Source organism: Rhinolophus ferrumequinum, chromosome X (assembly GCF_004115265.2).
Source record: "Rhinolophus ferrumequinum isolate MPI-CBG mRhiFer1 chromosome X, mRhiFer1_v1.p, whole genome shotgun sequence".
In the NCBI taxonomy this organism is placed as follows: domain Eukaryota; kingdom Metazoa; phylum Chordata; class Mammalia; order Chiroptera; family Rhinolophidae; genus Rhinolophus; species Rhinolophus ferrumequinum.
Genome location: NC_046284.1, coordinates 47,026,369 through 47,050,746, shown reverse-complemented (window position 1 = coordinate 47,050,746; position 24,378 = coordinate 47,026,369). Strand labels below are relative to the sequence as shown.

Below are 24,378 nucleotides of genomic sequence, written 5' to 3'. Positions count from 1 at the left end.
GCCAACAGTTCCTAGCTTTTCTAAGTATCAATACCCATTTGTAATGTTAAAAATTTAGGACACTCCCCCAACAGTGATTCTACTTGCATTTTTTTTTTCTCTTAACGGACAACCCACAACTGGTGTATTCAGGAACTTTCCTTGCAAGAAATCCTTGCCTTTCAGGGCACCCAATGCATGTTGATTGTTCTCTATAGTTTCTACTTGAGTATGAATGAATAATATCAGCTACCATTTCCTGAGCATTTACTATGTGCCAGGCACTAGGCTCAGCATTTTACATACATTATCTCATTTAATTCTCCCAAAACCTGATTATCTCCATTTTAAACATAAGGAAATTGAGGCTTAGAGAAGTAGGTGGTGTACCCAAAGAAAGTCACACAGCTAGTAAGAGGCAGAACTGGGAGACAAGCTCAGATCTGTGGGATTCCCAAGTTGTGTTCTTTATTCCTTAGGCTGGGGAACTGGCTATGCTGGCAGAGGGCACTGGAGAGGCCGCAAATTCAGGAATAGGGCAAATAGGTTCCCGAAAAGGCAAAAGGAAGGGCTAGGGGGGTTGAAGAGTGGCAGACACACATGTTTGCTTCAAAATTTTGCCTAAAGCTAGTCCTGTAAGCCATCCAAAGTTAAGGTGGCCCTCACAGGCCACTTGGATATCTAACGACAGAGCCCATTCCTAAATCCACCTCTAAACACACAACCGTTCATACATGAGGTGTGACAATTAAGTTCGTGAACTTGTTGCAGTGATGCTGCTAACCTTTTTTGATATCAGAGGGATTATTCATTATGAATTTGTACCAACTGGACAAACAGTTAACCAAGTTTACTATTTGGAAGTGCTGAAAAGGCTGCGTGAAAAAGTTAGACAACCTGAACTTTTCGCCAACAATTCATGGCACTTGCATCACAACAATGCACCAGCTCACACGGCACTGTCTCTGAGGGAGTTTTTAGCCGATAAACAAATAACTGTATTGGAACACCCTCCCTACTCACCTGATCTGGCCCCCAATGACTTCTTTCTTTACCAGAAGATAAAGGAAATATTGAAAGGAAGACATTTTGATGACATTCAACACATCAAGGGTAATACGATGACCACTCTGATGGCCATTCCAGAAAAAGAGTTCAAAAATTGCTTTGAAGGGTAGACTAGGCACTGGTGTTGGTGCACAGCTTCTCAAGGGGAGTACTTCGAAGGTGAGTATGAATGACTAGTGATATTCAACAATGAGGTATGTAGCACGTTTTCTAGGATGAGTTTGCGAACTTAATTGTCTGACCTCGTGTGTGTGTGTGTGTGTGTGTGTGTGTGTGTGTGTGTGTGTGTATAAATTTTTACTGGGGAATATTGGGGAACAGTGTGCTTCTCCAGGCCCCATCAGCTCCAAGTCTTTTTCCTTCAATCTAGTGGAGGGCGCAGCTCAGCTGCAAGTCCAGTCGCCATTTTCAATATTTAGTTGCAGGGGACGCAGCCCACCATCCTGTGCGGGAATTGAACCGGCAACCTTGTTGAGAGCTCGGGCTCTAACCAATTGAGCCATCTGGCGACCCCCCACCCCCGGAAGCTCGTTGTCTTCAATTTACCGTGTTTCCCCGAAAATAAGACCTAGCCGGACGATCAGCTCTAATGTGTCTTTTGGAGCAAAAATTAATATAAGACCTGGTATTATATTATATTACGTTATGTTATGTTAATTATATAAGACCTGGTCTTATATTATAGTAAAATAAGACCGGGTCTTATATTAATTTTTGCTCCAAAAGAGGTATTAGAGCTGATTGTCTGGCTAGGTCTTATTTTTGGGGAAACATGGTAGTCACTGACCCATGTGGGAATTGAACCGGCAGCCCTGTTGTTCAGAGCTTGCGTTCTAACCAACTGAGCCATCCGGCTGTCCCTGACCTCGTACATTCTTAGAGACAAACTGTTCCAACAACACAGGCCTCCTTTACAGTCTTTAGTCATTCCAGGCGTACTCTATCCGTGACCTTTGCACATGCTATTCCTTGTGCCTGACAGGCTCTTCCCCCAGATAGCTGCGGGGCTCATTCCCTCCTTTCCTTCAGGTCTTTGCTTATTTGTCACCTTATCACTGAGGCCTTCCACGACCATCTTATTTAAAATTGCAGGCACTCATCCCCAATCCCCTGCTTCATTTTCTCCAAGCACTTATCGTTATCCAATATCTAATATAATTTTACCTATTTATTTATTTATTGTCACTAGAATGCAAGCTCCATGAGGACAGAGATTTCTATCTGTTTTGTTCACTGCAGCATCCCCGGTGTCTAGAACAATGTCTGGCAGGTAGTAGGAACTCAATAAATAATGTGTTTAATGAATGATTGAATATGCAGATAGCTTTAGACATGGCTCCCCAGACCTGTCATATCTACAGAGACAGATAGGTCTTTTGAGATAAAACGGAAGGTGAGCAGATAAGGGAATGAGTGCCTTCGCGGGTGAGAGGACATGGGGTGGGAACACTCTTTGCACAAAATTCCCACGGTTCTCAATCTGGCTAAAACCAAGGACCTGTATTCTAGAACCCTCTTGACAGTAATTTTACTCTTAGTATCCACTGATTGGGAAACACATAATAACCACAAACTATTGTGAATGTATGATGTTTTAAAAACGAGTTTTGTTAATCATTATTACATCTGCCTAACGTTTGGAAAATAGTGGTACATACGTGCATAAGATTTTTTTAGGATAGTGTTTAAATGCCTAGTCTCTGGCACCTGTCAGCCAAGGTTTGATTCCTGGCATTACCACATATTACCTGTATAATCTTGAGCAAGTTGCTTAAGCCTCTGCCTCAGTGTCCTCATCTGCAAAACACGGCTAATAATAGTACCAAGCTCACTGGGTTATTATGAAGAATCAATGAGATATTCCATGTCAAGCTCATGTAAAATGCCTGGCACGTGGTAATGCTCCCCACATAGGAACTATTCTCCTCCTCCCCCTCCTCCTCTTCCCCCTCTTTCTCTTCCTCCTTTCCCTCCTCCTCCTCCTCATCATTGTATCCTCATTATGGTGGGATATTGACTGACACACCCACAGGCAGTGTTTCAAAGTGGATGGATGTGCATCACTCTTGCAGTGTGCTGCAGGCCCTGGGGTCCTGGGCCCACAGTTCCAGTATGGTGGCCAGTGTGGTGGACACTAAGTGTTGTTGGCAGTCAAAGAACAGGGGTTGGCAGCTGCGTGAATAGGGGCTTGGTGTGGTGAGAAGGGAAGGTAGACAAGAGGGAAACTGGCCACAGACATAATCTTGGGATGGTGGCTCTGTGCACGCATTCAGAGAGAAAGCCACAAGAGGCCTTCCAACGCTTCTAAAATCCTGATTTAGGTAAAGGTTGCTCAGGAAGACAGATAAAGATAGTTATCACCAAATGGCCCTGGTATGTTTCAAGTGTTTTATCACTTCTGAGTGTTAGCTCTTCAAGAGTGGTGAGGCTGCTGTGATTGTCACCCTGTTTGGCCTTGCATTCTGGAGAATTCTGAGTTCCAGATGGTAGCCCACTAGTGGCAGGTTGGGAATGGGTGACCTGAACAGTTTCTCTACATTATTTCCCTGCTCTTCCCCCATTCCCAAATGGGGGCTCCAGAAAGCTGTTTCTGAGATAATCTGTGGGGATGCAGCACCAAAAGTAACTATCTAAGGTACTGGGGAGAGCTGAGCTGAGAGCAGTAGTGGGTGGGCCCAGTGGGCAATGATCCTCTCCTCCATGCACATCATTATTGTCCCCTGCAAAGCAGGAAGCACAGGGCAAATTAACCAGGGTGTTCAGTGAGCCCTGCTGGTTCAAGAGATCAAACAGGAAGGAGGTCAAGAATGGAGGTCCTTGGGGGTGGGGTGCAGAGGAGTGACCACCCCCTGAAGCTAAACATTATTACAAAGTAACCAGTCCACCCACAGAGAGAGGACACAAGTTGTGCCCATAGGTCAATTGATTTGATGAGGGAGTTGAGTACATTCTGTGATTTTTTTTTTTTTTTTTGCTCAAAATTGGAAATAGAGCCAATTAAAAAACTTCATCTTCCCTGGGAAGAAACAGGGAACCCCAGCTTTTGGTTTTATTTTAGGAAGCTGATCTTTCTGGAAAGACAAAAACTCCAGTGGCACTTGGCAACATGCCACAAGGAGGCTGCTTCTTCCTGACCTTCAGTTGGAAAGCTCAAACTCTTGTGCAAGTCAGGAATTTTTGCCCTCAAACCAAAGGATCTTAAAAAAGTAGCTCTGTCAGTCCTGTGCAAATTGACTGAGACCCAATTCCCGTTTCTCCTGGACGCCTTGACTCCATTCTTGTCACCATGCAAGTGGACCATTTGTAACTGTCCATTCCCTTTCTGAACCTGATGAGGAGTTCTGCTCCGGGGCCTCATTTGCATAGACAAATGTAGATTGGCATCTGTCAGCTTAGCACCTCAAGCCAAGGAGCTGGAGTGGTGAGGGGCAACCTTCTGGGCAAATACCCTGGATATTGGATTCAAAAATGACAGTGTCATATTGGGGCTAATTCGCATAGGCTTATCAGGTTAATTACTACAATGTCTCCACAAACTTGGCAATCCTTGAATTCTTATGCAACCAGAATGCTCAAAGTCTGTTGCTATGAAACCTGGAGTATAAATTACCATGAATACCATTAATCTGTTCACTAGGAGGTTAATTTGCAATTTGTTGGCAAATCACATGTGGATCTTATAGCAAGAGTGTGGGTGGTGTTTTTGTGCCATGGTTTGGCCCCACCTGTGTCTCTGGGTGTGTGTGTGTGCACACGCGCATGTGGCATTGGGATTGGCACTCTATGGGAGCTCACATCCTGGGTTTTCTCATTGCTCCCTGGCTCTCACCTGGCTCTTCTGGCACATCCTAGGCACTAGGGCATGTGTTCTCAGAGTTGGAGGGCTGCTGTACCAAGCCGTCCTTGGCTCAGTGCCAGCTCACGAGACATTAGCTCCTCCTGAGATAGGATTGAAAAGATGTCCATTAATGCTTTAGAATCATCTGGCTTTTCTGAAAGATGTTGTTTTCTGTTAATGGCGCTCAAGTTGTTTTTCGCACACAGGCAGGTTGCTCCTGGCAGAGGAACTCAGATTGTCTACTGGAAACAGGAAATGGGGCGGAGGAGTTGCACTGGGGCAGGACATGGCGACCTGTACCACACTGGTGGAAGTAGGAGGAAGAAAACTGCTGAGCAGGGCTGTGGGGCTTCCATGGTTACCCTGTGTTATTGTTAATGGAGGGTGGCAGGATCGATGATACAAATCTCACCCCAGCTGAGTTAGTCTGCTCTCCCGTGAAAGACTCATACTTATAACAAAGTGAGAAAAATCCACTCCTGTGTTACGGTACAGGCTGTGGGATGTTACTGAAGGGGTGTTAGAACCCTACTCACCCAGAACAGCTCCCTAGCTAGCCTCCCAGGGCTGGGAATCCACTTTGGGTGGAAACATCGGAGATAAAAATATATTGTCTGGGAAGGAAGACCTAGTGGGAGAGCAGGGCCTGACAGAAATGGGGACACGAAACATCTCAGTTTTAATGCTCAGAAGGGATCCCCAAAGGAATGGTCAATGCTTTGGGGGGCCCACTGAACAGCCTGAGGGATGGAAGTTTGTGGGTCCATTACAGTGAAGCGTTGTTCAACAGTGAAAGGACATAGTGAAAGTTGGAAAAGGCTCCAAAAAGAGTCACATTCACCTACCTTACAGGTAAGCCTTAGAGTAGGCCTGGGAGGGGCAGGGATAATTTGTAACATTAATTTGAAGAACTTGGGGGACCACTCAGATGCAGACTTAGAAGGTCTGCTGGAAGCCAGAGAGCCCCAGAAAATGTGGCTGCTAGAATGTGCTCATGAACCTTTCTCTTCCCCACATACACCTCCTCCCAGTTCATTCAACCAACGTTTATAGGGTACCTATTCTCGCCCCAGGCACTGGGATTACAGTAGACAAGACTTCTGCCCTACCCTGCCCTCCACAAATGCACATTCTAATGGTAGGGTAGACTTTTAAATTAATTCTGCCTGGGGAGGCAGATGGGGCTCAGAGAGGGTTTCCCAGTGAAGGTGACTCGAGCTGAGTCCAGAAGGATGTGTAGGAGGTTTCTGGTAGACAAGGTAGCTGAGGGCATTCTGGGTAAAGAAAAAGCAAGTGTAGAAGTATGGAAGTGTCAAACAGCTTGGTGTGGTTCCCATGAGCAAAGGCAAGACTGCCTTCTCCCTAGAGTAGGAAATGTTGTCTTCCTTAATAAAGTGTCCCCCAGGACCTCCACTACTCGCCCTCGAAGGAGACCATTTCTCCAGGAAGAACTAAGAATCTGTAAGATTCACCTCCCCCTGTAACACTGACCCATCACAGAGGTCCTTTAATATTCCACACGATTGTTTAGATCAGGCTGAAACTTTCAAAGAAAACCATGAGTTAAAGGCTAGGAGATAACAAAATAGAAACCAGCATGGACAATAATAATAAAAATAGCTACCATTTGTTGAGAACTTCCTCTAAGCCAGCCACTTCTAAATGTATATGTAATATATATTAATTTAATTAATCTTCATAATAACCCCATGAGGTAGATGTGGTACTACTATTATCATTATGCCCATTTCACAGATGAGGACCAGGAAGATAAACTACACAATCGGCCCTAGAAGGCATCACTCAGTCATATTTCCTTGCAGGGGTCCTTGGGGACCCATTCCCCTTTCCTAACTCCCAGCCTGCCTCCATGGGCCAGAGACCACCTAGAGTCCCAGCCACCAACAGGTGCTCTCCCAAATGGATGCCCAGCCTTCCTTCTCCTTATGTTAAAGAGGCAGTGGAAAGGAATGGAGTAGAGGGATCATAAGCTCAGATGCCTACAGGGCCAGACCCAAATGAATAAATGTATTCACAAGGGCAAAGTCAGATGTATGCCCAAGAAATGTTTCGTTCTCTTTATTATCCTTTAAAAAGAAAACAGCAACACAACAGTAGAAGGACAATATTAAATGACAGGGGACACTTGGCCCCATGATGACGGTACAGAAGGAGTGGTGGGGTCTGGGGTGACCTGGAGAGCCCATCCCTCATCCAGAAGGGGCACTGCTACTTCGTTCCAGCTGATCATTGTTGGATGGGACTTTAAGGCCCAGGGTGGCCAGCCAGAATTTTTCGAGAGAAGCCAGAAATATGGATTCTTATATGAAATCTGAGGATTTTAGATGTTAGCAATGAATTTTTCAAAAAAATTGAAAACACTCTGCAGGTCAAACAAAACACATTTGCTTACTAGCTGGGTGACCTTTGGGCAAATAACTTCACCTCTTGGGCTTCATTTTCCTAATATGTAAAACAGGGATAATAGCAATACTTACTTCAGAGAGGGAGAATAAGGATTAACGAGGTCATAGAAGTGAAATGCCTGTTACATAGTAAGTGATTAATGCATGACAGCTATTAGGATGATCATTATGTTCCAGTCTCTTACCTGAGGAGTATCTCTTTCCAGGTGACTGAAATGAAAGAATCTACCCTTCACCTCCAGAGAGACCCCATGCCTTATTCAGGGGAATTGAGCTCTACTCTTGCCAGCAGAAGACACTAAAGATAACGCTTACAGAGCAATTGGCCAGCGTGTGTGTATGGGGAGTGGGGTGCGTTTCTTTCTTTATACCCCTTCACACAGCAAACCCAGTGGTGACTGATTTACAAAGCCAGTCCGGGGCTGGGGAGGGGCTGAGGAGGCCTGCGGAATATTTTCCTTTAGGCAGAAAGGAGGAAACTGAGGCAGGGAAGCTAGGCCAGAGTTCACATTCCAGTCTACCTTCAATTCTTGCTGGGGATGCCCAAGCTTTTTAAGAAAGTTCTCGGCTGCTAACGTGTTTACGCTCTCATCTCTTCTTTTCACCTCTTCCTTTCAAGCAGTGGTTCTCATCCCTGGCTACACATTAGAATCACCTGGGTCCTTTTAAAATAATACTGTGCAGGGGCCTGACCCCAGGGGTTCTACGACCCCTCACACAGTCATAACCAAAATTGCAATTGTGTGTGCACGCGTGCACTTTTCTCAGGACTTGGTTGGGGCCTCAAAGAGCCGTGCCAAAGGTAAAGATGAGTGTCATAAACGTGTGGTTACTATGGGAAAGAGCTGTGGTTAGGCCCACTCGGCCAGCACACAGTATCTATTCTCGCAGGCAGGCCTCCTCACCTCCTGGAGCCCTGGTTTCCTCACCCATCTGGTAGGGATCAGTAATCACGCCCACTTCCTTTCCGATGGAGGTTGTGAGGATGTATTGAACTACTAAAGCAGGTACAAGAAAGGGCTTTGAAAAAGCCCAACCCCCTCTCCACAGGGGAGGGCCCATTATTACAAGGTTAAAAAGGGTGTGGGTGGGGGAGGTAACAGAGGCAGCAGGGAGCAGCACTAAACATCTAGGAAAGGCCATGCATGTTAACAAAGCAGCTCACGAATGGGAGCAAATTAATACAGGGCCCAGCGAGAACAGAACATTTGCACCGCAGGGGCAAAGCACCCATTGGAGCAGCTAGGCCTTGGCAGAGAGAAGGAAGTAGAAGAACAGAGGGAGACAGGAGCCAAGGGGGTGGGGGGTGGTTTCAATGCTACAGAGGATTGCTCTGCCTAAGAGTAGAAAGCAAGGGGTCAGCCATGAACGAGGGAAAGAAAATGGTGGTAAGTACCCCCGCGGGCCTGGGGAGCAGGCAGGAGCACCTGACAGCCCTTGGAAGCGCGGAGCCAGTGGGGGTACAGAATCAGTGACCGGGTCAGGTAATAGTGGGAAGGAGGGTCCCTCCAACTTCAACACATTTGGTGTCATCCTCTGGCAACTGGATCCAAACTGCAGGGCAGAGGGTCATGAAGACAGTGGCTACTAACTACAGAGCCAGCTCCCCACCCCCTGCTGCCTTCTGTTTTTTCCTTCTGTGAAACAACCAGGGCCCACCTGATTCAGAGGCAGGGAGTGGGGCATAACTCAATTCAGAAAGCCCTTGACAAATCATCAGGGACAAATGGTCTGGAAAGAAATGACTCTAGAACTGGAACAGTGTCCTGGAGGGCCCCAGCATTAACCCTTTGATTGCTGGATCGGAAAGCGGTGGGGACAGTTGGAGGGCACTCGGGTTCTTGGAGTAGCAACTGTTTATTGATCACTAAGTCGGGAATATCAGATCTGAGTAGTGTGATGGTGGTAGAGTGCTCACTGGTGGAATGGCAGCCTAATCCTGGAGCCGCTGGAATCAGTCCTGGAGGACATAGGGGATTCGTGGGCAGAAAGCTATTGCTGGGCAACGGAGGGGTCCTGTCCCCAAGATGGGGTGGGGGACAATGAACAATTCTCCCTTTTCTCCCTAGCAGAGGTAGGTCAGACACTGGCTACATTGTTGAATAACAGTGCCAGGTTCATGCCCATGGTGCCAACCTTTCATACCCTTCTAATTTCTGTGCATGCACAGAGCCATGCCCAGTGTCCTGGAATGAGGGCCCATTCTAGAGAAAACATCAGCGTGTTTCAGAGCCATATAGCCTAGAATCTGAGCCTGTTAGAACAGGAAGGGACCCTGGCAACCAGCTAACCGAGTGCTCGCTATTGACATATGGGGAAATGAGGCCTAGTAAAGGGGAAGTATAGGGTCATAGATCTAATTAGTGCCAGAGCTGGGATGAGCAGCAAGATATATCCGTGTTCCTAGCCTGCTGTATTTCCTGTTGCTTTCTATGCTATTATTCCAAGTCTTCATTGTAGTCGAGGGAAAATGCCAGAATATCCTCAGGGCCAGCCTTACACATAGGTAAACACAATGTGATCAAATATGTCTCCTCAGTTGCCTGTCATCGTGCCTGAAATTTCACCATCAGTGATTCATTCCTTTGGATCTTGAAGCTTTCTAGTCTTTCTAGGGGATAGAGATGGGGGATTTATTGACAATCATTGAGAGAAAGGCACTGCAAATTGGACTCGGGATATATAGCTGGGAGAGAGCAACAGCAGCTGGCCCAGGGAAGAATATGCAGGCTGAGGTGGGCATGGGAACTCAAAGTGAGAATCTGAATCCAGGGCCCCAGACCACCCAGATGAGGCAGGGAAGGAGTATTTGATACACGCACACCCAAAACTTCTGTCATGCCCTGGCTGGGGTGCGCACAGGAAACTGTCCTGTGACCTGGGAGGCCTGAATCACTGCTGTGTGGCCCATGCTGGGAAGAAAGGGCAGGAGATTAAAGGATAACATCAGACTGGAGTGTCCACGGGGGCACTTTATTAAGAGGAGCAGCCTGGGCGAGATAGATGTGACAAGGGAATCTATGAAGACATTGAGAGGAGCCTCAGCCTCAAGAGGGATGGGCTCCGACACTGCCAAGGGGGAGGCTGGGTGTGGAGTCTGTCTGTTCTGTGCCTGTCCCAGGGACATGCTGGCTGAAGGTGCCATGGCCCACGGCTGGGCTCCTTTCTGTGGCTGCCTCTGACTTCCGTTCTAGTTCGGCTCCAGAGCTGTGCAGTGCAGCTGTGGGCTTAGCTGGCCATGGTACTCAGGCTCTGAACCCTTCCTGTTCTGCATCAGTTCTAGCATTTTTATATCAAAGGGGCTTCAGGGTGATAATCTGGTGGGGAAAGGGAGAGAAAGGAGGGAGGCTAGCAGATTTGTCTGGAAACTGTTTACCTGGCCAGACCCCAAGTTTCCTTAGAGTGTGTGTTTACTTGGGGTAGGAGGGGGTAGGGGAGAGTGCTTCTGGAAATTGTGGATTCATCTTGAAGCTACGTTTTGCATAGCAAGAATAGTATTGTAATTTAAGATCGTAGGTCTATTTGGGATGGCTTGCCAGGGTGAGCAGAGCAAGCCAGAGACCCTCCCAGTGGCTCCACTAGTTCTGTTGTACATCTAAGCTAGCTAGGGTGAACCCAGAACTCCCAGCTTCCAAAAGAATAGAGCATCTACCCTCAGGGCCACCTTCTGCTGTCTGGCATGAGCCCTGTGCTTCCTGCAGGGGTGTCTCTGGGGGCCTCAAGTGGTTTCTACTTACACACATGCAGTCCTTGGCTGGAGGGGGGGGAGGATGCTGCTGTTGCCAAGAATTAGACACCCGGAAGCCAAGACTGCCCCACTGGTTCCACTCAGGCCCCCAAATAACCCCCTGGCTTAAGGCCAGCTCATCACTAACCCAGGTGTCATGGGCACTGCTGAGGAAGACGATATTTCACAGAGCAGAGACTCCTGCCCAGGTGCAGGATCAGTGATTCCGGGAAGATGGAATCCAGTGCAATCAATTTGGAAGTCAGCCACAATTTCTTTTAAAATTTACTTCCCAGCAGCCCCCTCCCACTTTGGAGACAAACTAATCCCTAACATTTGTCTAGTGGCTTTATACTTTTCAAAGCTCCTTCTCATCTATTACCTCCACTGATCCTCAAAAACACCCCCATGAAGTAAGACAGGAAGGCGTTATTAGTCCTGTTTGACCAACAAGAAAACTGAGGTCCCAAAAGGATATGTGACTCATCCAGGGTCACACAGCTATTTAGTCAAAGAGCTAGGACTTAAAATGTGTTTCTTAACTTCCAGCCCTGTGTACTTTCCGCCTCCCATGTAAACTTCCACACAGAACCATGGAGGTGCCCAGCACCTAGCACCGTGCCTGACACATATTACGTAGATGCTAATAAATATTTGCAAAATGAATGACTGAATGGATAAGTGGGGGGCAAAGCAGGAAGAATACAAATTCTCAAACTGCTTTTTTCATGATCAGAAGACAAAGGCAGGAATACTGTGTTATTTCTTAATTTTGACAAGGAAGGAAGGAGTAAGAGATCTTTCCCATTTCATAGATGTCATTGCCAGGGCACGGAGGTTAGGATCGCTCCCATAGAACAGCCACAGGGCTTAATTTCCCAGCAAGGCTGCTTTCCACTCATCCTTTAAATAGGAATGGGTGGTGTGGGCCCTCACTCCAGTACCAGGAAGGAGTCAGAATCAGCCCTGTGGGAAGAGCACCTTCCCCATGCTGTCCCTGCCAGCCCCTTCTCTCTTCCCTGCAAATACCCACCAGTGGCTGCCCCCTGCCTTAGGGCCTCTGCACCCCACTTTTGACCCCTCTAGCATAAGCCAGACCACACAGGCTCAGTGTCTCTCCTGGATGGCCCCTGGTCCAAGAGTACCTCCCATTACACTGTGGTGTGTCTCCTGCAAGGCCTGGCACATCCTAGATGAGGTAAAGAGGGAGGGCCTCTCCCCGCGCGGCACTAGGTACTGCAGTCAGCATCCTGCCTCCCATGGCCCCACCTCCACCTCCACCAAGCTGCCACTTGTCCCTACTCCTGTCAGAAAAATGGGGAAACAAGAGATTGAGACATGGGTATTCAGATGTGCTTTGCAGTAGAACAAAGTGGCTTTTGAGGCAGGCAGCGGCCAATCTGAGATCCCTCTGGTTTCACATCTTGGCCCCACCATTTATTACTAGCTCCTGTATTTGGGGCTATTGGTTTTGCTCCCCTGAGCTTCAGTGTTTTTTGTTTTTTTTTTTTTTGTTGTTTTTTTGTTTTTTTGTACAATGGGGAGGATGCTGGGATGAGAAAATGGATGTAAAGCACAGTGCCTGGCAGCTGGATTATCTGCCAGTCTGTATAGTTGGAGCCCCCGTTGACTTCCGGCTCTCCCGGGGTGGGGTGGGGGGGTCCCGTCCAGTGTTGTGGGGGAGCTCCTCCGCCCCGGGATTGCAGGCTGGAGGGCAAGAGGCAGCAGACGCGTTGTTTACCAGCTGCCTTGCTAGTTCGACACCGACACCGACACCTCGTCCGCGGCTTTGGGGCCGAGCCAGTCGCCTCCTTCTTTAAGATTCTGGTCACAGCAGGGGCTGGGTTTCTAAGGCAGGCGTGATTTCTCTCTTCCTACAGACACCGCTGCCGCTGCTGTCGGAGCTGGGCACAGCCAGGGGCAGCGCGAGGGGGAGGCGGCCCGGAGAGGTCCCGACAGTAAGTACCAAGCTCTGAGCAGTTGGGTTTTGGGCTCACCTGAGGAAGGGCCACAAAGCGGGGCGCCTGGGCAAGTGAGGCTAGGGTATGTGGGGTTGGGGGTCGGCAGCAGTGTTGGGGTCCTCCCCAGCTCTTCAAAGTGACTCGCGGCGGACGGAGTTGGCACGTCCGTAGCCCACATCCCCCACCCCCAACCTGAGCCCCCAAGGAGCAGTTCAGGGGGTCAGACCACCCACAGGCCATTTCACGGATCCTCCTGTGAGGAAACTGGAAGGCAAGATGCACAGTGCTGAGGTTTTGGATGCCCGTGAGAAAGTGACAGCGTGAGCGGGAAGTTTATTGCTAGAGGGGGCAAAAGGAGAGCTAGAAGCCTGGAGGGCAGCCGGGTGACACCCTACAGGCCTGGCCATGTCTTCTTGGTGGTCCCTGCAGTCCCAGCCCCGCCCCAAAGCTCCACCCGGGGGGCGTAGAGGGGGTAAGCTCTGAGTCGGAAGTGTAGGGGCTACTAGGCGTTTTCTCCCAGCGTCAAGGCGTCTTCAAGTCCAGGGTACCCTGGTGGGCCTGCCCTGGCATGGCCTCAGCCTTCACGAAGCCTCACGGGGCAGAGAGGCAAGCCCACTCTGTGAGGTGGTTCTTCACTTGTAAAAACCTTGGCAAATGGGAATACGCGGGCCCATACCTGTCAGTTTCTTTTCTCGAGCTGTGTGAAACTCAAGGGATGGGGGCCTCTGAGATCACAAAGGTGAGTTTATCCTAAGTCACTTAGTCCCCCTTTTAGAAAGACCCAGATCTCCTGCTCCTCTCCCTCCAGCCGCTCATCTTTACCTAGTGTGCCGATGATCATAGTAGCTGCTATTACTATGTGCCAAGTTTGTGTTAAGCTCTTTAGGTGGTAATAAGAATTCCTATACAATAACAACAGTAGCTGGCATTCACCCAGCACCTTCTGTGTGCCAGGCATAGTTTTAAGTGCTTTACATGTATTAAAATATTTAATCTTTGCAATAACCTGTCAGGTAGTTCCTGACATTATCCCCATTTTACAGATGAGAAAATTGAGGTGGTGGAAATTGAGACGTGGACAAGCCCAAGGTCCCACAGCTAGTGAGAAGCATAGCTGGGATTTCCATCCAGTCTTACTTCAGCACCCCCACTGTTAACCACTAGAAATAGGATGAGGAGCTGGCTTAAATGTAGTAGTCAAATAGAGTTTGTTTTCCCCACAGCAAAACTTATTTGATTCTGTAAATATGAAGTCCGGGCCCAAGGTCCAAAGAGATTTGAACCAATTTTCAAGTCACCCCCATTACATTCTGTGGAGAAAGACAAACCCAGTGGGCTGTATCAGTACAGCAAATCCTTTTTGTAGGTGTCTAAACATGGCAATGATAATAATGATTGTTAATAGCCATTATTGATTGAGCACTTACTTTGAAGTAGGTACTATCATGAGCCCCATTTTATAGATGAGGGAACTGAGGCTCAAGAGATTAAGTAATTTGCCACAGAGTTGGGATTCCAGCCCAGAGCCACTGCCTCCAAAGCCCAGGTTGGAACTAAATGTTGGCAGATTGATGCCATTGCCTTAGCCAGCTGGGCTCCTTGAACTACCCCCTCCCCAGCCATTTGTCCGGAGCTCTGCACTATTCCCTCCTCTCCCAACCCCCTTTGCATTAAAGAAGGGATTGTGCAGACTGTAGGAGAAAGGGTTTCCTAAAGAACACGGAGCGTTCTGTGTAGACTGGGTTTTGTTGTACTAAGTGCCGTGCCTGTAACATCAATAAGTTGTTCTGCTTTATAAGTTTTATTAATTAGACAAGTGTCTGGTCTGCTGGTTTGGAGTTGCTAATCTGACATTATGGCTCTATCTGAGTACGTCTGTTAGGAATTATTTTCTAAAAAGTTTTTAGAGCCTTGCAATGCTGAGCAAAGCCATCTTCCCACCTCCTGGGGAGGGAGAAGGGGTTTGTTTCTTGGCCAGGACTTCAGTAGCAGGAACTGTGGCTGATTCTTGAGTAGTGGTATTGCTGTGCCTATTGAGTTTCATCCTTTCCTCCCCGAAGCTGGCCCCTGTGAGCTGAACAGAATGTGGCCAGATCCCCAGGGGCTCTTCCTGCATCACACCTGGTCCTGCACTAGGGCTGTTTATAACTTCCCACCGTTTGCCCTGGCCCATTCGTAGAACTGGCTTCCAGGGACCCTCTTCAGTGTGGGCGAAGTGGGGTGCGTGAGCTTCGTGGCTTTAGTCTCCATTACTGTGGCTGGATCTCAATGCATCTGCCGGCAATCTGTCCTTCTGGCCTCTTTCTGTGATGTGAGAGGGAGGCCTTCCATGTGTAACTTTTGGGGGGTACGTAGGCTGTATGACTGGTAACCCCAGTGCTGGGCTGTGTCCCTGGTTATATCTGTGGCCTCTTCTGAGTGCACTACATCATCTCACAAGGCCACACAGAAGAGGCCAGTGGGTAACACAAGTCCTCTGCCGTCATTCGTGCAACCAGAAATGAAAGCTCCCCTTCACTTTTGCCTGAATGTATTCTACGATTTCTTCTTCTAATTGCAGTGGCTTAAATACCTAGAGGTTTCCGTCTTTACAGAATCTTCCTTATAATTAGTTTGCTATCATGTTTGACATTTCTTTCTTGGAATGCCCTTCTCAATGTTGTCCATCTACTGGGCTCCTATTCACCTTGCCCACTCATCTCCTGGTCTGCTGGGAGTCAAGAGGTGGGGGGAAACGGGCCCTCCCCTGTGCTCCTATAACATCCTCTGCTGCCAACTTGTGGTGCCAGGTAACACATGGTTTTATATTTGTCTGTTTATATACCTGTCCCCACCTCAGACTGCAACCTCCCTGAAGGGAGAGACTTGGCCTATTTTATTATCTCTGTATCTCCAGTATCCAGAACCATGCCTGGCACATAGAACGTGCTCAGTTAAATTTTATTGCATATGAATGCTATCTAAAAACTGGTGGAGGGAGGCTGTGACTCACAGCAGGGGACTCCGATATTTGTTCCCCATACAAGAAGGGAGATGGGAGCTGAGTTTGCATTATTCTGGAATAGAATCCTAGCTCTGTGGATTTTAATCACTGGAAAAAAAAAAAACGCAAATACAGTGTAATGCCAAAACCTGAATGCTTGGCTTTTCTGGTTAATAGAATGTTCTGGGTAACTGAAGGTTAAGCAAAAACAAACAAACAAACAAAAAAACCCAACAACAACAAAAAAAACTCATTGTTTCCTTACCCTTTTTGGTTCTTTCTAAAATGCCTGGGCCTGCTTTTTCTACCTTAGTGAGTCAAGTCTGGGGTCCATCTTTGAATCCGTGTTGTCAAGTAGGAAGCCTGCAACTTCTTGGGATCCCTTGAGAGTCTGTCTCTTCCTAGCCTGGTTGCAGAGTAGAGTACAGTCTGCTTAGTACCACCACCACCGCCCCCACCCCCACACAAAGACAAGCCCACAGGCCCTTTGAGGTTTGCAGTTTTACTGGCACCCACCTCCAGGAAACAAGATGTCCAGACTAGCAACATAGGGGAGATGCAGTGTTTGGGTGCCAACTCATGCCCTCTGAGATAGTAACTCAGCACCTGTTCCTGCCTTTGGCTTTTATTCCTAGGGGGAAGGTTCACCAACCTCGCTCTCCCTTTTGTGATCCCATAGTCTCTTTCCTATTCTTTAGGAAAGACCTTATAATTCCTTCCTCCTTCTCAGCAGGAAGATGAAGTTGGGCAGAATGAAAAGTGTCTCATTGTCCTGAGGCTGTAGGTGGCATCTCTGGATACCTCCAGATGGGGTGACATGAGTTTACCAGGCCTCTGCTTACATAACCTCTTTTGTCGAGTTGCTTCTTGGCCTGATTTCTGCCCTGCCCCCACCCAGTACTCCTGGATGGATAGCTTGGAGATGGTACACCGGGCGGAAGCCGAGGGTTCCTCCTGTTTGTACCCTCACAGGAGGTCAGCCTGGCGCCTGCTGGGCATGGTGCCTAGGCTTCAGATACTACTTGCATCATCTCAGGCAAGGAGGGGGCAGATGGGCATCTCAGCAAAGCAGCGGGATAGATGTGCGTTACTCTGTCCAGCTATGACAAGACTGTCCTGCCCGTCTCCACACAAGCTCCCTGAAAGGGCTCTAGGGAGAGGACCTTGTGCCCTAGCAGAGCCAGACATGAGAAGAGGGAGCAAGGAAAAGGTTTACTCACTGTCTCCCTGGGTCTACTCCAGCTCCTTGCTTCTTAGCTAACCTCTCTCCGGCACCCTGCCCCGCCCCACTCAGGCTGTAGTCTTCATGCCTCCTGCCACAGCCCCTCTGCTACCCTTCTGTCTCTGGGCCTGTTCTCCATGTCCTCCCTCGCTATTTGCCCCAGTCTGGCCCCTTCTGTAGTACCCAGCTGCAGCCCTCTAGAAAGCCTCCCCCAGCTGCTTCTGGAAGCCAGCAGAGGGTGGACAAAAGTGAAGTAAATAAACTTCCAAGGTCCCTGCCAACTCTGGGATTCTCTAGCTGTTTGACCAGTCAGGGGTTGGGGGCATCCCAAGCTGGGGGTTCAGACCATCGATGCCTGGTACCCTCACAGAGAGGAGGGAGACAGCACAGCCAGCCAGCAGAGTAGTGCTCATTTGGCTTCAGAAGGCTTTGCCCAGAGTCCTGTGCAGCTGGCGACTGCCAAGTAGCCCACAGAGGGACGCTATTTGAGGGTCTTTGGCTACTGGAGGCAGCTACTTGTTGGGATGTTCCCAGCAGCTCCTGCCCACACCTGCTCCCCCTGTCCAGCCTCCAAGCCTTGTTTACAGTTCACCCCTTGGCAGACTAGAGGCTAGGACTCAAGAGGAGAAAGAGATCTGGGTGGCCAGGGACCCTCTCCTGGCTTAGTATTCTATGCCAGAACTCTGCAGCCCAGTCTGGCCTCGGAGAGATGTATTTACTGAGGGGGAGAATTCAGGCCTGCTGCTCCCTTCCCTGCCAACTCCACTTTTCCTATCATGACCATTCCCTTTCCCACCTTCTGGAATGTTCTCCCTTTCTTGTTTTCTCCTCTTGATCTCTTTCTCTTTCACAAGAAAGATATAGCCTCTGGTAACTGGGGAATTGGCCTATGTTGGGACAGTGGGCGGGGTCTCTTCTCCAAGCCGCTTCCGATTTGCCCCTTGCTTGCCACATCCCCATCTGTGAGAGAGGGAGGGTGCTGTAATGCTGTTGGTATGGTATGTCATAATCACAGTGCCCCTCCCCAGAGAGTTTGACCACTGCAAGCCCTATACCAGAAGGCTCTTATTATCATGTGGCCACTTTCCCAGTAGCAGGAGCCTGAGGGCAGAGCCCAGGGGAGGGGTAGGGGCAGTGCAAGGGCATTTAGAGAACAGGAGAGGCACTGGAGTGGGCCTCCAAAAAGCTAACGCAGAGCAGAACGGGCAGGCACAGGTTCTCTGTAGGGCTTGCCTTCTCCAAGCCTGTCCTTTCTTCTTCAGTGTCTCCAAGGCCCTCCTCTTGCCTAGTTTCTCTGCTGCTGTCTGTTTTTTTCTGCCTCACCTCACCTCTCCTTTCCCTCCCGGCTCTGGCCCCCTTTCCTGCTCAGCTGTCTTCCCCTCCATTCCTCATCTCTCCCCCTCTGAGTTAATCTCTGTCTCTTCCTCCCTCAGAAAGATTTGGTGTGGTATATGGAAGGTGGGGGCTGGGGTGCCCAGGGCTCTTTGGAGTGACATGACAACTCCTTCAAGCTCTCGTGAATATTTCATTGCTCCAGTTCCCCCTCACTGCCTCTGCCAGTGACAGGTGAGTGAGGGCTAAACTGCAGGGATCTCTGCACTAACTCTGCCACAGCTCAGTGGCAGCAGCTTCAGACCTTGTGACCCACGGTGCCATATGGCAGCAGCTTCACATCTGGCACAGCCCTCACATCTGTCACCAGGCTGGCAGCTCCAGCAGGGAGAGTTTAGGAGTGTGTCTGGGCCTATTAGACAATGTGTCTGAGTCTATTGGATGTATAGCCTCTGAGGGGAGAAGTCTGGAGGAGAGGCAGCAGCTGCCAAGTGGGTCCTCTGCAGTGTCCTCTTGTCCTGTCCTCTCGGAAGCATCATGGGGGTTGGTCTTTTGGGAGGTTACTCCAGGCTCCCAGGTATTTGTGGAAGGACAAATGGCTTTGGTCTCTCCACCTGCTCCCTCGTGACTTACTAGAATAGGTGACAGGTGTCTCCATTCCAGCCCACTAGGGGAAAGCATCGGGTTAGACAATACAAAAATGAATCCAGATACCAGGAGGTTTTCCAGAAGATGCCTCTCCAAGCTTAGCTGAGGAGGAAGTTGCAGGGCCATGCAGACCTGGAGGGAAAGAGGAAGGCAGCCCTAGTAAAGTACCCAGATTGTCTACACAGAGACTTTCAGGAGTGGAAAGGACTATCCAAAGTCATCCTGCCCCCACCCCAGCCTCAGGCCATTCTGAAAGAAAAGTTCTTTGTCCTTTAAAGAAACATTTGTTCCTTGAGAAGGAACAGCTGTTAGATTTCCCACCCTGGTATCCCTAAAAGGACTGGAGCCATTCTGGCTCCCATTTCTTCTTAGAGTATAACCCTCCTCGTATTCTTCCTTTCACTCCATTTTCTCCCAACTTTCATCTTTCACCAGAGATGTTGAGGGATTTCTCCCACCGACCAGGTTCCCCATCCAGAAACCTGTCTTTCACAGACAGGCAGAACCAGTAGGCATTTGATAATGAACTGCATTAGAATGGCCAGAGGATTCTAATCTGTATGCCTCAAAATCATTCCTATCCGTGCATCCATTGAGCCATTTAGAAAATATTTATTAAGCACCTACTATGAGCTGGGTACCATACTAGGCAGTGGAGATACGCTGTTGAACAAAAGAGACATAGTCAATACTATTACGGGGTTTACAGTCAAATAATCACATAAATGAATATACAATTACAGATCATGATGAGTCTCATGAAGGAAGCAAACAGATTGTAGTAACAGGGATAACCAGGGTAGAGTTCTCAGGGAAGACCTCTGTGAGGAGGTGATATTTAAGTGATGACCTGAAGGATGAAAGATCAGTCATGTGAAGAATGGAGAGGTTTCCAGGAAGGAAGAAATACCAAGTGGGAAGGCCCTGATGTGGCAAATAACTTGATGTGTTCAGAAGTTGAAAGGAGGCCAGTGGAGCCAGATTGTTCTAGGCAAGAGTTATTAACTTGCAGTGGGAAACATCTACAGGGTTGAAGCAGGAGCAGTAGGATCTGATTTGGATGTCTGCAATATCTGTAGAAACCAAACTTAGAAGGGGACAGCAGTGGCTACAGGGAGACCAGAAAGGAGGCTGCTGCAGCAATCCAAGGGAGAAATGGTAGTGGCTTGAACTAGGCGATAGTCATTGAGATGAAGAGTGTTGGTCAGATTCTGAGCGAACAACTATGAAAAGGGATCAGAGATGGGGGCTGAGGGAAAGAGAGAGACGGGACTTGAGAATAACTCTGAGGTTTCTGGCTTGAGTCATTGAAGAGATGATGGTGCCCTGTACTGAGGTAATATAGGCTGCAGGAGGCCTAGACTTGTGGCGGGGGCGGGGGCGTAAATCAAGAGTTCAGTTTTGGACATATTACATTTGCGATTCCTGTGTGACATAAAAGCGGAGACTTCAGAATAAATAGTTGGAAGATAGGAGTTTGGGAGCTCACAGAAGAGGTGTGGGTAGAATGCAAATTTGGGAGTTGTCTGCATATAGATTATATGGTATTTAAAGCCTGGGTAGTGATGAGATCACCTGGAAAGAGAGTAGAGAGAGAAGAGAAGGCCTGGGACTGAGTTGGGAAGAACTGCTGTGTCTAGTGATGAAGCAGAAGAGGAGAAGCCACAAAGGAGACTAATAAAAACTGTGCAGAAAGGTAGTTGAAGAGTCAGGAGATAGTCACAGGAGCCAAAGGAAGCCAGCATTCCAAGAAGGAGGGAGTGGTCAACTCCGTCAAAAGCCAGTGAGAAGCTGCCCAAGATGAGGAGTGAGACATGATCTTGAAGATGATTCATGACCTTAAGAATGGCTCTGTAGAGTGATAGAGATGTGGAAGCCAGATTATAGTGGCTTGAGGAGCAAGTAGGAGATGAAGTGGAGACAATATGTGTAGAAAACTCCTGAGCAATTTTGCTATGAAGGGGAGCTGGACAATGGGGCACTGTAAGGTAACTGTGGAGTGGAGGGAGGTGGTTTCTGTTTGTTTTCTTAAGGACGGATAATTTCCATTGGCATGCTAGTACGATTCTGGACAAGGGGAGAGATTGATGATTTAGGTAAGAGAGTGAATGCCGAAAGGAGCAAAGTCCTTCAGAAGATGGGAGGGGATGATACCAGAGCAAATATGAATAGATCTGCCATTGATAGAAGAAAGATCCTCCATTTTAAAAGGAGGGAGAAAGGAATCGTGGATACAGATGCAGACAGGGTAGAGTGTAGATTTGGTGGTAGTCAGATGAGAGAGCTCTCATTTGATGGCTCTGTTTTATCAATAACATATGGAAAAATGTCCTCAGCTGAGACCTGTTGGAACAAATGGGAAGGTGAGGAAGATCAAGGAGAGAAGCGGAGCTATGAAACAGTCATCTTAGAGATTGTGAAAGTGGTAGCCAGACAGCGTTGAGAACCCATACCAGGTTTGAGACTGTGAATATGAAGTGAAAGCCATCTACACAGTTGTGAGGTTTTTCTCCAGCTGCCTTAAGCTACTCAGATGCAGGCATGAAGAATGCATATGGTTGAGTTCATCAAGGAGTGAGGTTTTTGCATTGAGTATAGCAGAGGAAGAGGAAGTAAGGGAGTTGAAAGTGTTTGCAAGAGAAGGATCATAATGATAGATCAGCAGCTCTAATCTGGACATGAAGGGAAGTGAAGATAAGGAGTTTGAAAGGGAGTAGAAAAGTAAATAATTAGGGGCAAGTGCTTAAGGAAAGCCTCTCTGAGGAGGTGACATTTAAGCTGAGACCTGAAGGGTGAAGAGTAGCCTCTGCAAAGAATGGAGGAAAAGATTTCCAGGAAAAGGAAATACCAAGGGGGAAGTGAATATGTGATCATGACCTGTTCTGATGATTCCTGCGGTAGGAATCCTTATGAAAGGTAAACTGGTAGGGTAGATGGGGATGCTGGGGAGGGAGATTGGGAGGTAGTGTAATATCTGATGACAGCCCCAAATCTAGGTGTGACAGTGGTGTGAGGGACGGAGAGATGCGGAGGAAGCAGTTATTGGAGCCCTCCTCATCACCGTATGGATGTTGAATTCACCAATGATGATATCAAAAGTTGGAGAGGGTGCACCCATTCGAATGACTATTATTGGAAAAAAAAGAAAATAGAAAACAATAACAAGTGTTGGCAAGGATGTGGAGAAATCAGAACCCTTGTGCATTGCAGTTAACCATGTAAAATGGTGCAGTCACTGTAGAAAACGGTATAGTGATTCCTCAAAAAATAAATAAATAAATAAATATAGAAATACCATACGATTCAGCAATTCCACTTCTGGGTATATATCCAGAAGAAGTGAAAGCAGGACTCAAACAGATATTTGTACACCCCTGTTCATAGCAGCATTATTCACAATAGCTGAAAGGTAGAAACAACCCAAGTGGGTACTGACAGATGAATAAAATGTTATATATATAGTTCAGATTTTAAAAGGAAGGGAATTCTGACACATGCTTACATCATGGATGAACCTTGATGATATTATGCTAAGTGAAATAAGCCAGTCAGAAAAGGACAAATATTGTATAATTCATGTATACGAGGTTCTTAGAATAGTCAAATTCATAGAGATAAAAAATAGAATGGTGGTTGCTAGGGACTGGGTAGAGAGGGGAATGGGGAGTTAGTATTTAATGGGGACAGAGTTTCAGTTTGGGAAGATGAAAAAGTTCTGGAGATGGATGGTGGTGTTGGTTGCATGTATTTAATGTCACTGAACTATACACTTAAAAATGGTTAAAATGGTAGATTTTATGTTATGAATATATTACCACAATAAAATAAAAAGAGTTGGAGTAAAGGGGAAGATCACGTGTGACTGGGAACTAAAGTCCTCAGTGAATGTGGGGACTGCCCAGGAGGTTGTAGATAACAACGAGGAGGGAGGAAGAGGAATAGAGTTGGGAGGTAGGCATGTTCCTCAAAGGAGCAGGATGTGTTTGCAGAAGGAAGGAGTAATGGCTTGGAGGAGGCATGGCAAGCAAGGAGGACACCTGACCTGCCTACAGGTCCTGAAGGTCTTGAGATTTGCGAGGGGAAAAAGAAAAAACAAAACACAGCTTCTACTTGAGAAGGCTGATGGGAAAATGATGTCATCAAGGAATAAACCAGGCCTCCATTGGCAAAGAAGATAAAGGGCACTTTCAGAGAATAAATTAAGGATATAGGGGAGTTTGTTATTGACTAAGAGTTCCAGCGGGCACAGTGGAAGGGTTTGAAGGGAGGAGAAGGTTGACATTAGATTATGAACGCACTACTGTAGGGGTGAGAGTCTGGCCTCTGAGGGATGACCAGAGGCGAATAGACTTCTTGATGGTGAGTGAAGTTAACAGACAGGTGAGGCCTTATGGGCTGCATCTCCCATATAGGAAAGTGGACTTAGAGGCGTTGTAGGAAGTCTGTTCTGGGGCTGGGGTCTCCGATATGTGCCCTCTGGTGTGGTGACTCAAGGGAGGACTGCTCTGACAGACAGCACTGGGGTGGCCCTCAGTTTACCTACTCATCCTCTGCTGGGCAACTGCTTAGTCCACAAGTGCTTGGCAAAAATCACATAGGAAAATTGGCTCTAGAGTCGGCCAGACCCGGATTAACATGGTGATTCCACCAGTGTATACAGGTGTGTGTCCTGGAGCAAGTTACTTAATACTCTTCCCAAATCTCAGTTTCCTTATCTGTAAAATGGGTTGTTGTCAGGCTGGAGTGAGGCAATATGTGGATAGAACCTGGTGCACAGTGAGTCCTCAAGAAATGGCAGCTATTGCTTTCTGTACTGCCCTCTCTTTCAGCATCTTCCTTGCCTTCCTCCCAGATGTTTCCCATCCTCAGGCTGTCCTTTTGCTGACCAAACTTTTCAGTAGGGCTTAGTAGTACCCCATCTTTCAGATCTTTCTCTCCTTTCCCCTAATGCAACCTTATCTGTCTTATTTCATTTTGTTTCTAGCCCTCTGTATTCTCTCCTGGGGTAAATCTCATTCAGCCAGTGAATCCTTTGCATGAATTTGTATCCTTTCTCCAAGATAGCATTTGTGTTTTAACGGGGCCTTCAATGCCATACCCCAATAGTAAAATCTCAGTCCTCCCACCTGATTGTGGCCCTCCCATTGTCTGAGAATGACACTCTTTTAGATGCTTGCTTCTCTCAGTGTGGTCT

The 24,378-nt window shown here is 47.8% G+C and overlaps 1 protein-coding gene across 1 annotated transcript in view; it reads left to right on the top strand.

Annotated features, from left to right (window-relative positions):
• Window positions 1-12,940: 12,940 nt before the first annotated feature.
• Window positions 12,941-24,378, top strand: part of FRMPD3 (FERM and PDZ domain containing 3) — a 78,056-nt gene continuing 66,618 nt past the window's right edge. The window contains exon 1 of the mRNA XM_033118867.1: window positions 12,941-12,996. The gene's annotated coding sequence lies outside the window, so the exon portion shown is untranslated. The remainder of the gene's footprint in view (window positions 12,997-24,378) is intronic.